Source organism: Capsicum annuum, chromosome 6 (genome assembly GCF_002878395.1).
Source record: "Capsicum annuum cultivar UCD-10X-F1 chromosome 6, UCD10Xv1.1, whole genome shotgun sequence".
NCBI classification, from domain to species: Eukaryota; Viridiplantae; Streptophyta; class Magnoliopsida; order Solanales; family Solanaceae; genus Capsicum; species Capsicum annuum.
The window spans coordinates 15,015,275-15,032,039 of NC_061116.1; the positions used below are offsets into that span (position 1 = coordinate 15,015,275).

Consider the following 16,765-nt stretch of genomic DNA (forward strand, 5'->3'; position numbering starts at 1 on the left):
CTGTAGAGTTCTATATTGAATTTAATACATGCACTATCATCTGATCTTATAGAAGGAAAACTAAAAAAATAATACACATCGAATTTTTGAAAATAAAATCAATGAATTTTATTTTCATTTAATTTTTTCATTACCAAACAAGATTTACTTAATATTTTGTGCAATATTAACTCTTTGATGCATATTATGTGCAAATTCATTCTTATTAAAGTATGGTACGTACCTTGGCTTGGTTGGCAGCTTCCATCAGAGTTTTTTTGGCTAAGATAAAATAAATACTCATGGCCAGACATCAACAATTTAGCTTAACATTAGTATTATAGATATAAAGCTCAAATTAATTTAGTTCAAATTGGACTTTCTCAAATATTTCTTTCTTAAACTCTTTGATTCCCTTGAAGATTTGTTCCATAGTCGTGGAAGCAGCAAGAGCATGAGTTTCACCTTGAATAATTTCCTTGAAAAGTTCTTTAACATGATTTGAATTGGACCTTCTTGTCATGATTGGATACAAGGTGCGCAATCTTGATCAGGACCTCGCTGTTTTCGTCTATTTGAGTCTCATTTATGAAATCAACAGAGAGAACAAAATAGAGTTTTTCGACACTCATAGCTTCGACTTCGAAGGAATAATTTTTCAACTCAACCTATCATGAAATTCAATTCATAATAAAATAAGTACAGAAACTTTGAATTTTCGGGAACAAAATCAGTGAATATATGAAAAAGATAATCATATTTTATAACTTGTTCGTTATAATATTCAAAAGTATGATTTACCGACATTAATTCTTCTAATTTTAAAAATAGACATATAATTCCACCCCGTATGATCTGTAACTCGCATTAGTTCACTTGAAATGCTTCCGCGTCTATACAAATATACATACGACATCATTAGATAATCACCGCAAGAGGAAGTTGGTCCAATTCACTATTGATCAGAAATGTCCTCTCTATCGAGAGGAGTCCTTCCTTTCTTCCTCGGGAGCCATAAGGAATCGTTTTATACTGTACATTGTAGGGAAAATTAACACAACAAAACTGTTTATATTGCAAACCTAACCCTAAACCTAATTCAAATAAAGAAAAATTATGAAAGACAACTAAATAAAATCAAATATCACGGCATTTCTTTTTACGCCAAAAAAAAAAGTGCAATTTTGGTGTGGTAAAAAAGGACTTATAATTTTATAAAAATAAATAATAATTTTAGGAAAATAGTGAAATGATGATTTTGTCTATTGAAAAAAGTTTTAATGAAAGGCAAAAGTTTAAACAACATTTATAAGACCCTTCATACATTTACTATATATATATATATAATAGAAATAAAGTGAAAAGATAATTTTATTTAAAACAGTGACTTTTAATAAAGTGTAAAAAGTTCAAACAAAATTTTTAAGACACTTCACACTTTATATATATATACACACACTAAATTTTTGAGGAAGCGGTGTCGGGTGACACCCCTTGCCATAAGGTACGACCGATCTTGAGCATTACTGATGCAGCTCCTAGAGCTTACTATATCTGCTTATGCAGATCCTAATGGTTAATTTAATAAATCGTTGATAACTTTGGGTACAGTAGCCGTCTTAGCTCAGTGGTAGAGCGCGTGGCTTTTAACCACGTGGTCGTGGGTTCGATCCCCACAGACGGCGAATCTTTTATTTATTCCTACTTAATGAGGCATACTTGTTTGTAGGGATGTTTGTTATTAGATTTTTGGTTTAAGACGAATTTAGATTAATTTAGTCAATAGTTTAACAGTAACACAAGGTTATCAATTTTGTTTTGTGAATTTAGTTTGATTTTTCATTTTTATTTTATGTATATTTACTAGCTTAAAAGTCTTATTCACATTTAGTAATTTAATGAAAATAACAATTTGCTAAAGAACAGTCCAATGAGTAGGGTGTAGACTGTAGTTGTAATGTTTCTATTGTGTTACAAATCTTATTTGCTAGAATTATGAGAATAATTATGAGAAAGGATATCTACTAAGAATACCTTTTCAAAAGAATTCCCAAATTTGTTTGCTAGAATGTTGAGCATAATAATAAGTATACCTACTATAACTGAACTAACAATACTTATCGCAGGGGAAAAAAAAGGCAAATAACTTTGATTATGTTATGAAATATAAAAGCAAGTACAGGAAGAACAAACAGAGAGAAGGGGAGAGACTTCTTTATTTCTCTTGAGGGATGAGGGATCATAAGATTGAGGATATAATGAACAAAATTCCTCTATTTAGGAGAAAATATTCCTAGTTTCTGACTAAAAGACAGATGCTTTAAATCCTGATAGATATCAACTAGATTTGGATAAATCTTATCTATATTCTTGATAAGCATTCACTATAATTTAAATACATTCATAACACTCCCCCTTGAATGTTTAATTGATAGATAATGTATCTCATTAAAACCAACAACAACAACAACAACAAACCCAGTGTATTCCCACCTAGTGGGGTCTGGGGGGGTAAGATGTACGCAGTCCATACCTCTACCTCTAAAGAAGTAGAAAGGCTGTTTCCGATAGACCCCCGGTTCAAGGCACGAGATACCACACAAACACATAGTAAAGCACAGAAGCAGATTACATAACATAAATACGGCACCCATAAGTAATACAAAACAGAGGAAAGCAGAGGAAAGCACACAAATTCGTAATAAAACATGGAACACGGAACACAAAATCATAACAGGAATAAAACCCCCACCAAGTACTTCCCTACACTAGCGACCCAAAACTGGCCCTAGTCCTCTGCTCTAATTCGCGTCCTCCAGACCTTCCTATCTAGGGTCATGTCCTCGGTGAGCTGTAACTGCTCCATGTCCCGCCTAATCACCTCACCCCAGTACTTCTTCGGCCTACCCCTACCCCGCCTAAAACCATCCAACGCCAGCCTCTCACAACTACGGACCGGGGCATCCATGCCCCTCCTCTTCACGTGTCCGAACCACCTCAATCGGGCTTCCCGCATCTTGCACTCCACTGAAGTCACACCAACCTTCTCCCGGATAGTCTCATTCCGAACTCTATCCCCTCTAGTCAGCCCACACATCCAGCGCAACATCCGCATTTCTGCTACCTTCATTTTTTGGATGTGGGAGTTCTTAACTGGCCAACACTTCGCTCCATACAACAAGGCCGGACGGACTACCACCCTGTAGAATTTGCCTTTAAGCTTGGGCGGCACCTTCTTATCACACAGCACCCCCAACACTAGCTTCCACTTCATCCAGCGAAACACTGAGAAGCATATTATGGTACTTGGGATTCTAGGAACGTCATATTTGATTAGAACTCAATCTACTTATTTCTAATGGAAAAATCAAAAGTTTAGTTTCATGATGCTTGTCGATACATTTCTTTTATTTTTTTTCCCTCTTTCTACTTTTACCTTTGCTTTGCTTTTATGAGGACGGAGCATAAAGAGTTTTGAGTGAATGACTTAGCAGTTTCTCGGCTAGCTAAGCCCCCAACCAATCGCCAAGCATTTCCAGATCCAACTTACAATAAAGATAGTTGTACCTTACATCAGCAAATGCAATCACCCAACCACGATCAAGTAAGCTCAGGTGATCATTACATAAACTTTTATCTAGAATTTCTCCATATGCTCCATATCCATGTAGAAGCCTAGGAGACTGGCCCTTCTTATGTGCTTTATGAGAGAATAGAATAGTGATAGGAATCCTTTCACCATCGTCCGAAATCACTTCTTTTTCTTGACAGGAATAAATTTTAGCAAAGTCACGCCATCTCTGTGCTTCATTATTCTGAATGTTTTCTTCTTTCTTTAAAAGGGTGCCTAGAAGCTCATTTATGCTTCTCTCTTCATTGTTTGAGTGGTACTTAGTCTTGTGGTAAATGTTAATTACTTCTTCTTGCTAAATGACAGATAACGTTCTTCTTGACATATCATAGTTAACAATAGCATCAGGCATCTGTATTTCAAAAGGGAAACACTACAACAACAACAACAAACCCAGTGTATTCCCACCTAGTGGGGTCTGGGGGGGGTAAGATGTACGCAGTCCATACCTCTACCTCTAAATAAGTAGAAAGGTTGTTTCCGATAGACCAAACCCAGTAGAAAAAAAAATAGAAAAAGAGTACACATCTCTAATATAGGCTGCCTCATTAAAAAACTTGCAAGGAAAATTCAGTGGGATAAAACCTTGAAAGGGAAAAAGAGTACACTGCGTATTTGCTCCCCCTGATGAGAACATCAATGAACTTTTGCATCCTGATCTTGTGTACCATCTTCTTGAAAGTTGCAATTGGAGGAGACTTGGTGAATAAATCAGCCACATTGTCACTTAAACAAATATGTTGCACATTAATATCGCCATTCTTTTGTAGCTCATGTATATAAAAACACTTTGGCGAAATGTGCTTCGTTCTATCTCCTTGAATCCTCCCTTAAGTTGTGTTGTGCATGCTGCATCATCCTCATACAAAATCATGGGTACTTTGTCACATTTCAAACCACATTTTTTGTGAATGAGATGTACCGTGGACCTCAACCACACATACTCTTGGCTTGCTTCATGAATAGTTATTATCTCAGTATGGTTCGATAAAGTGTCTACGATAGAAAGCTTTGCATATTTTCAAGATATGACAGTATCCCCATATGTGAACACATAGCTTATTTGAGATCTAGATTTATACAGGTTAGATAAGTACCCAGTATCAACATAACCAACAAGATCGAGACTGGAAGCTTTAGAATAAAATAAGATCATGTGTTTGATCTCATTTCGATGTCTTCTAATAGGAGCAGAACTATATCTTGCTAACAAATTAACTGAAAAGGCTATATCAGGCCTTGTAGTATTTGCTAGATATATTAGTACACTAATTGGACTAAGATATGGTACTTCAGGACCAATCCAATTCGATATGTTTCACATTTCAACAAATAATCTTATTTCTTTTGAAAACTCCAAGAGTTTCAATGATTTTTAAACCATCAATTTATCCCTCATAAGGATAATAAATAAGTTTCCTAGAAGTTTTATTAGAACGCCCCAAAATCGGGTCCTGAGATGTCACACGGTGCTTAGGGTCACAAGTGACCCCAAGCTAACCCTTCTACTGGCATAACTCATAAGCAACTGAATAAAAAGTAGAAATCTATATAAATTTGCAGAAAATAACTCTTTTCTGAATATGATAGATACAAAACTGAATTTACAATATTACAACTCTGCTTTTACAACCAAAACTGAAATTGAATACATCCACTTCTACTGACTGTCTATGAAGCCTCTACTAGTACTGACTCAAGGTAGCCGGTTCATGACTCCCGACTATCCCCACTCAATATAACTGAATAAGGAAAATACAACATTATTAATTCTGCATAACTGACTCGAGCCCATGAATAGAAAAGACTCATCACCTGCTGACTGGATGCCGCGAACTGACTGGATCTAAAGGTGCATACTATACCTTGTACCTATATTCCGAGAAAATGTAGCCCACATACGAATATGTGGGTCAGTACCATGGAAACGTACCGAGCATATGGGGGTACAATGCATATATAACATAATATCTTCATATCATCAGAGTTTATAAAATTATGCATGCTGATATAAATGACTCACTTAGCTCGAATAAAATCATCATAATCATAAGAGAGTAAGATATATCAGGTAAAACATTCGAGTCATCATAATAAGTTCTCAATTCACTTTCACCTTGTTTTCAAATCATCAAAGCAATCAAATCTCATAACAATTCTCTTTAGAATATATCCTTTCAATCTTTCGAAAACAACAGCTTTCTCAAACTCAGTCTTTCAAGCGAATATATTTTTATCTTAGATAGAAGAGAACACACACACACATTGGGAGTCTCTCATAACCGACATAGACCATGTGAGCTACATGGAGTCCAACGTCCAATCCATGTTGGGGAGATCTGTCCTATCCTTGCCATCGGAGTAGGACCTTAATCTTTCATTCACTAGTGATCACTATATAAATCATCCTCAATTTTGACTCCTATGGGGCACGTAGTTCTAGGAAAGTACCAAACCCGCTATACCTCCCTCTCGGTGCTAAAGACTACTCCCAGACTTAGCTCAGATCTTTTCAAAAGAAAATCCATCATAAAATAGTTCAACAATTTACAACGGGAGCCATCATGCTACCCCTTTCATAATAAATCAATAAAAGTGGATTTCTTTTCTCATCTCGGGTTCAAAATCAACCCCTTTTTACGATCGAAAGGTCAAAGCTTCTTTATCATTTCAATTCATTCAAATTCAAGGTGTTTATAACACATGATTTCTCAAAAACAACAATCTCAAATAGAGTTCAAAACCCATGTCTCGATATCACATTAAAACTTATCAAGATTCAAGCTTTACATCATAAACATATATAAATTTCTTCAAAATCTTGAAATTTCAGCTTTAAGCACAAAATATCATTGAACTCATATAATTCCACTTCTAAAATATCGATAATTTCATAATCTCATGAGAATCAATATAATATATAAATTCATGCTTCAAATTCATAATAAAACATAAAAAAAAACCATAACTTCGTAAAAGAAAAATATTTTTGGGCACAAGAACGAAAGGGTGTTCTTGTTGAAAAACCCCACATATCTTAAACTTGAAACTTTGAATGACTCTCCGAATGACGTAATGCTATTCACGAACTTTTGGGTGTCCCTCGTAGCCTTCGTAATGGGAATTCCGAATATGTAAAAATTATAGAATTCCCACGGTTGAATCTCTAGCTATTGGGGTTTTTATGTTGAAACCCTAAAGGTTGTTCTTGGTGAAATTTTGGTGAATGAGAGCTTATTTTGGATAATTGGGGTTAAATCCCGTGTTCTAGACATATGTAGGGATGTTTTTGGCACTTGAAAGTGAGGTATGCGGCGCACAACCCATGGCAGACCTTAAGGTGTACGTCACACACCTTATGGCAGACATTTAAGTGTGTCTCTCACACCCAATCACATACATTTGATTGGGCGGCGCATTGCCCATCGCACACCCTTACTGCCTCTCACGAAAATGGGCATAACTTTTTGCTCGGATATTGAATTTTCATGAAATTGGTATCGTTGGAAAGCTAATTCAATTATATACAATTTTATAGATCTTGGAATGAATAATTCCATGTATATTAATAGATATACACGTTTGAAATTGACTCTTATAAAATCAAATGTCAAACTTTGGATGAATTAATTGGTCTTAGCTCAACCTTGTTCTAGGTCATTGCTATAAATATTTTCCACATATAAACTACTCCATAGACTAGGATAATGATCATGCAACTTGAATTCATGTGAGAATCACTTGGATTGGAGCTTAAATGCGCAGGAACGACGGTAAGAATTCTAGCACGAAAATACGGGGTATTACATTTATATGCTTCAGACATTTTGAATACTTTAGGAATTTTCGTATGGATTTTTGTCAAGTGACAATATCAATATGTGTGACATCTTCAAGTGTGTAGACTGCAAATCAAACAAGTGTTATGCTTACCAAGATGCATCATTTCGTGTCACTTGATAAATGTTTCTACGTCAACATGCTTAAATAAACATAGAATTCAGATCCTCATAATCTTTTGCAATATTATGCCAATATTGTATCAAACATATTCATGATATATCATTTTGTGTCGGTTCACAGTGTGACATAATATTTTAAGATCTTATCACTTTATTATTTTCAGGTACCTGAACTTCTCATAAGGTTTTATGAAGTGTTATGTCGCAGGATCTTTAAGAGCACATTGCCTTCTTATTATGATTATTTATTCCTTATCCTTTTCAGTGATTATTTTATTTGAAACTGATTGGTATACCACGCTTCACTCATGCATAGTCATTGTCCTTTAGGAACACAAAATAGGAGCACTTGCAGCTTAATATGAGATGCTTTCAGCATTTGACTTGAATTATCTTTTGAATGAGGATCTGATGATAATTCCTAACATATTTCATGACTGCTTATAATCCCCCCTTATGTTAGGAAGACTAACATACATCCTCTATCTTCTTTGAGGATTTCATCTTTGTGCATCATGATATATTGATCAATCATATACCGCTCACGAAAACTATTAGATGGAATATTTGGTTCATGACCTTGAACCAATTGAGAGGAAAGAAATAATCATAATCGATTGGTCTAATTCATACAAGTGCTATTGTATGTAATATATTATATTTTAGATCAACACATGATGATTTTTCTCATTAGCAATGATTTAGCTATTTATCGAAGACATTCAATGCCAAACCATCATCATCAAGATAAATTATCTTAATTACACAATCTGAAAGTTATGCTCTTAACTCAATTTCATTGAGCAAGCGACTTTATGAATGTCAAACTACAGATTGACAATAAATATACACGTGATTATCTTATTGATGCATCTTTTAACATATCACATGAAAGGTGAATGGACCCTTATTCACCTTTTATATTTTTAAATTGAGGGATCAAATCCCAACATTAGTTGGTCCAACCAACTTATCATGAGAACAAGCAATATTAAAAGTAATGAAGAATTTTCTAATTCTTCAATATATGCTCAATACTCAGCATACACATCTTTGAGATGTGACAATCGTTCATGTCAATTTATGAACTTTTGTTCTAGCGAACTCCAAGTTTACCATGACATATAAACTTTTACTTTAGAAAATTTCAGATTTATTATTACTTAAATAAATTTCAGATTTACTACTTTAGAAGTAGATTTCAAAATAACTTTTCTCAGTTATTCTACCTCTTTCAGGGGCTAGTTGTGATACCATCACAATCAAGTGCACGTTTGCATTAATAAGCCTCTCATTCCCCAGGAATGGAATATAATCGTGCCTTAAGCCTATCAAATTATATTAACTTATAGACTTTTTAAGATATTGCTAATTTAGGAGCAAATCAAGGCATACATATGGTTGTAGAAAAATTTTCTCTAACATATATTATAATCATAATAAGCGTATGAAAATATTATCACTTTTGATAATTGTTACCATATTGTCCATCCACGATTATATTCGTACGTTGAATAACTTGTTTTCTTTCAGACATATTAAGCATTGCTACCACATTCACTTTAGGGAATGAATCATATTCAATAAGACATGTTTCTTTCATGACTTTTCACAAAAACACATTATTTTTCCTTTGCCTTAGCTATCATTATATCAACAAAATGGTGTATTGAGATTCAAACTCGATGTCTTATCCATATAAAGGCATCTTAGGCAACAAATTGATGGGGTTTGAACCTAACATCTTATTTTCATAGTGTATACATTCATATCGTGCTTTTGGGAGGATGATTTCTTTAAGGCTATTCCACAAAACAAGTGGATCCTTAATAGTAAGGTATTCAATTTTCAGAATTTCATCAAGATAATGACGCAAGAAAATCCTAGCCTTAGCACAATTTTGATTAGATGCTATATTTTCTTTCTTTATGGCGTCTCCAAGATCCCATAGCATCTAAGTGGAATTTAGCATCCAACACTCATGAGATGTAGTTTTTGCTCGATGCAACAAACTCAAGTTTTGTAAGATTATTAGTCATATGAAAAGAAATAAAATAACACCTTAGCCTTCAAATTTGAGACGGCAGAGTCTCGTGCTGATAACATGTTATAAAACATAAAAGCAAGAACAAGAAGAAAAAATAGATAGAAGAAGAGAGACTTCTTTATTTCTCTTGAGCTATGAAGGATCATAAGATTGAGGATGTAATGAACAAAACCCCTCTATTTATAGAGAAAAATACTCCTAGTTTCTGACTAAAAGACAGATACTTCAAATCCTGATAGATATCAACTAGATCTTGGTAAATCTTATCTATATTTTTTATATTCACTATAACGTAAATACATTCATAACAGACTAAGTTCTATAATAAAATATTATCAAAAAATAAAAGTTCAACTATAAAATTATATTAAAAATTATCGACAATCTATCTCATAACACATGACCCCGAGGGGGGAAAATTGATAATCTATCTTAGCAAATAAAAAATCCCAATTTATAGAGGGTTTAAAGTAATTATTCAAATATTTATATATGATAATTGATTTCAAAATATATCAACTTAAGGAATCAAAATATCCTTGAATTAAGTATTATTTTTAAGAAACAAACTTAAGACTTTATAACTATTAAAGATAAAATTATTAGTAGCAATATAATTTTGATATATCAAAATTGTGTATAAAAAGTCAATGTATTGTGTTTGTGTATGTACATAATTGTATATAACCATATACAATAAGTCGTTTTGATTCATATTTTTATCACAATCAAAAGTAAATCAATTTAGTTAGTTCTTTTAAGAGATAAGGCATAAGTACCCTCCAAACTATAATCAATATTTCAGTGGTACATATAAACTTTATGGGGATCCTATTACCTCCACGACTCATTTTTTCTATATTTTTGTGCTTCTTTTATCCTGACGTAGTTGTCAAGTTAGCACAAAAGGAACACAAAATATTCTACTTCTTGAAAGTCGCATCAGCATAAAAGGAATACAAAAATATTAACAAAATGAGTTTAGAGTTTAGGGGGTAATAGGACCCAGGTATAGTTTAGGTGTGTCACTGAAATTTTGGGTATAGTTTGGAGGTATGTTTCATCCAAACGCACACGCAAGTGTACGTGGTAAAACAAGTAGTAAAGTGACTCTTGCGAGCCGATTATCGATCCCATAGGGACTTAGTGATTAGCAAACTATCCAATTCAAGCATTATTATTGAAGATTAAACAAATGTGATTTGTAACCAACAAGGGTTTTGAATTTTGATTTTATAAATTAAATAATCAAAATAACAACAATGTGAAACTTAGATTGTAAACACTATATGGAGAATTTCAATGTTGAGACATTTACTTCACATTCATGCATAACTATAGTTTCTAACCAGTATTTGTGTTTTTCGTGATTGTTGATCTATAGGCTGATATTATAACTTAGGAATGACCATTCTCTCAGTCAACTATCCAAATTAATCTCATAACTACATCGTTGTGCGGAGATGTGAGTCGTTAATTTGAATGTATTAAGCTATCATCCAATTTCATTAACCAATTGGGGTGTTTAGGTATATCCTTATCCTAACTGCAAATCATCCTTTAACAATTAGCCCCTAATTAATTAAAGGCATGATCCATACTTCCTACATTCTTCGTTCTGTGCCCCCACTCCTATGGTCAATTTGTTTTGAGACTACAATTTATCCTAGAGTTTGCAATTCTTTAGAATAGTAAAACAAGAATGCAAAAACAATCACATGACTTGATAAACATGTAAACCAAACTTTAAACCATAATTAATCAATCATGTTGTAGCCTCAAGCCCAGAAAAGGGATGTTTAGCTACTCATATTCATACAAGGAATCTCCATAAATGAATTCATAACTTCAAACTGCAAGAAAGAAAAGTAAAAGAAGAAGAAATCCTAGTTTGAACTCCTTGATGTCTGTTTCTCCTCTTCAATTCATATAGACTCCAAATATGTGTATAAATATTTGCTAAGTACTCATTTTATATCCTAAAATTTCGTTCATCTGCAATTCCACACAAAAATATATACATTGACCCCTTTGTTCTCATTTAAAATAAGTAGAGTGCCAAATCCTAATCGATTTAAGAGTGATACGTGTTAATTTCATATTGTCGACTAATCCCACATTTTACCACTCTTTTGCAGCATTTTAATATGTTTATATAGCCTTCAAGTCATCCAATCCAATTCCTATAAGGATTGGGTACAAGTACCACATATTTTTTACTCAAACTAGAACTTTAGAATCGACTTTTTGCCCGCTTATAGGAGCTCCGCGGCGCGGGCCTTATTGTATTGATTGAGGGTGTGGAGCAGGGCTACTAGGATTGAAATTCTAGTTGCTCAATATATGTTGGAGGGTGATGCATTGCTGGGGGCTTGGTCTTAACTGTGCAACGTAGAAGGAGCAATAGCTGGCCACAATTTTGACCGATTTTGTCTCTTGTCGCCCGTCGAACTTATTTCTTGTTCCATCATCTATTGTAGCTGATTTGCAGGTTCAAATTTCATCAAATTCACCTATTTTAAGCTCCTTCACATGCTCATAACAACCATTAGAGATACAATGATTTAAGATCATAAAAAACACTCGAGAATAAGCTAATTAACTTGTCTAGTCTTGCCGTTGTTGTTTTCACTCTTGAATTGATCCAGATGAATCTTAAACCACCTAAACGAAGATTAACGATATAGGATAATATAATTCATGATTCCTTTCAAATATTTCACTAGTCTTATTAGTGTAGATCAAGGTTCTTTATTGGGATTATGAGTATATCTACTCAGTTTACACACAACATAATCTATATTAGGCTTGATAAAATTCATCAAATGCATCAAACTCTTAATAATATGTGCATACTGTGTCACCATTATTCTTTTTTAATTTAGAGTTAGTATCATAAGGAGTGGCTACAGGAGTTACCTCCCAATATTCAAACTTCTTAAGAAGTCTTTCAACATAATATTTTTGTGACAATATTATACCATCATCACTCCTTATAACTTTAACTTCAGTATCATATTTACTTCACCCAGATCTTTTCATATCAAAGTTAGTAAATAAAAATAATTTGGTACTTTGCATAATATTTAAATTTTATCAAATATAAGCATGTCCTCAACACATAAGCAAATTACCGCACAATCATCATCTACTACTTTTGTATAAACACATTAATCCACTTCAATTAAAAAAGGTCACTTCTATTGAGACTTGATAAAATTTTGCATGCCACTGTTTAGGAGCTTGTTTAAGGCCATAAAGAGGTTCAATTAATTTACAAATTTTATTTTCTTGTCCAGAAATTACGCATCATTTCGGTTGAACCATATAAATTTCTTCTTCTAAATTACTATTTAAGAAAGTTGTTTTTACATCAATTTGATGGATAAAAAGCTTATGAATTGATGCTAAGTCAATTAAAATTTGAATAGAGAAAATTCTTGTCACTGATGCAAATGTATCAAAATAATTAATATTTTGCTTTTGAGAAAATACTTTAACTACTAATTGATCTTTATATTTATCAATAGATCCATTTGAATTAAGTTTCTTTTTTTTTTTAAATTCTTTTACTACCAATAGGTTTTGCACCATGAGGTGAATCAGTTAAATCCATGTATTATTTTTCATGAAAAAAATAATTTCAATTTTTGTTGCCTCTTTTTAAATTTAGCATCAGAATAATTTATTGTATCATTATCAACAAGAAAAGTTTGAAAATCATTTTCATAAGAAAATTCTTCTTTTATAGGTCTTTTACTCCTTCTCAGTTCCTCAGTATTAGAGGTAGATTCATTTTCTCTTTCAACAACTGCATAAGATATTTTATCACACGATGAAAAATATGTTCAAAGAATTCAATATTCTTTGTCTCAATAATAGTGTTGCTATCAAGCACATCACTTTTCAAAATAAGAAATCTATATGCGGCACTATGTTCAGCATATCCAATAAGCATGCAATCAGTAGTTTTAGGGACTATTTTTCTTTTTTTAGGTTCAAACAAAAGAACTTTAGCAAGGCACCCCCATACTTTTAAATATTTTAAATTAGGTTTATAACCTTTCCACAATTTATAAAGGATTCGACTAGTTCTTTTATAAGGAATTCTATTTTGCAAGTGACATGTAGATAAAATAGTTTTACCTCACAAATTATTAAGTGCATCAGAGCTAATTAACATGGAGTTCATCATTTTTTTCAATATCCTATTTTTTCTTTTAGTTACACTATTAGACTTAGGTGAATAAGGCGAAGTTACTTCATAAATAAATTCTTCTTTTTTAACAAAAAATATTTAAAGATACATATTCTTCACCTCTATCAGATCTAATTTTCTTGATCTTTCTACTAAGTTGATTTTCAACTTTAGTTTTATAAGACACAAAAGCATCAAATGTATCATCTTTATTTCTAAGTAAATAAAATGTGATAAATCTAGAAAAATCATCAATAAAAGTCACATAATATCTTTTTCGACCTCTAGTCATAGTTTATTTTAAATCATCTAAATCAGTGTGAATCAAGATAATAATTCAGTTTCTCTATCCACTGAAAAATGTGACTTTTTAATAATTTTAGCTTCAACAGAGATTTCACACTTATCGATATTATTAGAATCTACGCCAGATATTAAACCAAGTAATTGCATATTTTTTATATAAGAGAAATTAACGTGTCCTAATCCAGCATGCCATTAAAAAAATAACTCAATCATAAAAGCAGAGGGAGATGATTTTTTTCTTAATAACATTAAATAGATTGAGTACAAAATGATCCTGATTACAATAGATTTTTTTCACAAATATATTATTTTTTGCCAATATCATCTTATCAAATTCAAAGGACTCTTTTACTCCAGTTTTGTTTAACAAAGCTACAGAAATCAGGTTTGCCTGCGTTGTAGGAACATGTAACACATCCACAAGGGCTAAAGCTTTTCTTTTAAGTGAGTTTTAGGAGCACTTTATCCTTACCCAAGACTTTAGTAGTTCTTGAGTTTCTAAGGTAGACTACTTTACTGTCATTCTCAATTGGTGTATAGGAGGCAACTGCTTCTCGATTCGCACAGATATTTCGAGTAGCCTCAGAGTCGACTACCCATTCTTTTTCATGTGCTACAATATTTATTTGAGAAATGACAGATGCAATAATATCATCCCCTTCATCTAAGTTAGCTTTAGGAGAGTAATCGTTTTCTTTGTCATTTCTTATTCTTCTTCTGCATTGCGCGGCATAATGACCTAATTTTTCACAAGTAAAATAGGAACCTTTCTTTTTCTTTTAAATTGAGATTATTAGGCTTGTAATTTGAGACTTATTACCATACCTTTTATTGTTGTTTTGACCTTGCACTAAATTTACCTTGAGCACAAGCTCTTTTGCTTCAAATGACTCCTTCTGGTTGATGTCTTCAATTAAAATGTGAGTCACTATTTTTTTAATAGTAACATTTATTTACTTATGCTTTAGGCTATTTTTTCACAAATCTAATAATTTTTCGATCAATAATCCAACAAAGAACTATTCTGATTGAGTAATTCCCTCGACCTTCAGATCATCAAGCAATTTTTGATGTTCATTGTTTTGAATTGTCATCTCCTTCAAGTCACTCATCTGAAAATAATAATATCTTTCGACTATAAATTTTTGTTTGGTAGCATCTTCAGCAATGAGTTTTTAAATTAAGGCTTCTCAAATAACTTTTGCTTCCTTGCAACTACTGTATACATCAAATAGTTCGTTAGAAATAGTTTATAATATAGTATGACAACATACGTTATTGGCTTATTGACATGATTCCTAAATTTTGTTGTCAATGTCTGCATGAGGTTGTGGATGTAGCAGAGCATGTGCCATATCATGGACATTGAGTAGTGAGAAAACGCGTTCTTGTCATCTTTTAAAATTTTCATTAGAAAAAAGTTCAATATTTGATATGTCAGAAATTGATTTAGCATATGGTAAAACAAGTGAAATAAGAGTAGTAGGGATAATATCGGTATTAGCTTCAAAGTTTTTTTTTATTTCCATTAGTTTCTGAGTTACTAGTATTACTTGTCATAATTTCTTAGATTGTTGAAAAATAATAATAAATTTTAATATTAATTGTAACAGCAGCAGTAGTAGTAGTAATAGTAGTAGAGGATATTCAGAATCAATAATTCTTCTCTAATTAATCAAAGAATACAGGAATCAGCAAAATTAATTATAATCCAACAAGTTCTAACTTAGAAAAAAGATAAAAACAAAGTAAAGCAAGGTAAGAAATGTTAGCCAGAAAGGAAATGAGAAATATAGATAGGAAATGATACTGGCTATTTATAGCCATTCCAAGTTGGTGAAAGCTATAATTAAAAAAAAAAATGAAGTGTTTTACTTGGGGGAGAAGTACACATTTTATTTGGTCCCCAAGTGAACACATACTTGATTACTAATTGGCCAAGTAGATAAAGTGGGATCCACATATAATGTAAAATATCTATCAAAAATATTTCCAACATACATCTGAAGTTTTTGATGGTCACTATGTATTAATTAGGATGAAATTTAAACATCCCGTCGCTCACATACTCAAATTGACCTTGTTGAGTCATTTATTAAGCGCCTACAATTGACATCAAGATCATTAATTATGAAAATGAAATCGTCCACTATTGTTTGAGGTCATGCTACCTTACATGCAACATGACTTGTTTGTCTCAAACCGATTCATTATAATAATAAACACACTCCATCACAATTGGTCTTCAATTATGAATCAAATATTTCTCATCCATGAATTTTTGAATGTGTTGTATATGTGTTAATATCACCACCGCAGCGTACTAAGATGGGCTCCCAGAGAAGGTTAGGAATATATGTTGGATTTGAGTCACCTTCTATCATTCTCTACCTTGAACTATTGAAAGGATATTTAATTACTATTCAATTTGCATGTTGTCAATTTAGATGAAATCATAGAGGGAGAGAAACATGATGTCAAAAAAAAAAAATTGCTTAAAAAGCTTCATCATTATCTCATTTTGATCCACATACCCCATATGTAAACATGAAATTCAGAAAATCAATAGAAAATAACAAATCAAATACCAGATGTGTTTATTGATTTGAAAAGAATAATTAAGTCTCATATTTCTGTAATGA

General features: G+C 32.5%; 1 non-coding gene across 1 annotated transcript; it reads left to right on the top strand.

Annotated features, from left to right (window-relative positions):
* The first annotated feature begins 1,592 nt into the window (after positions 1–1,592).
* TRNAK-UUU lies at positions 1,593–1,664 on the top strand. The gene has a single exon. It is a non-coding gene; the product is annotated as a tRNA-Lys (tRNA).
* Positions 1,665–16,765: the final 15,101 nt, after the last annotated feature.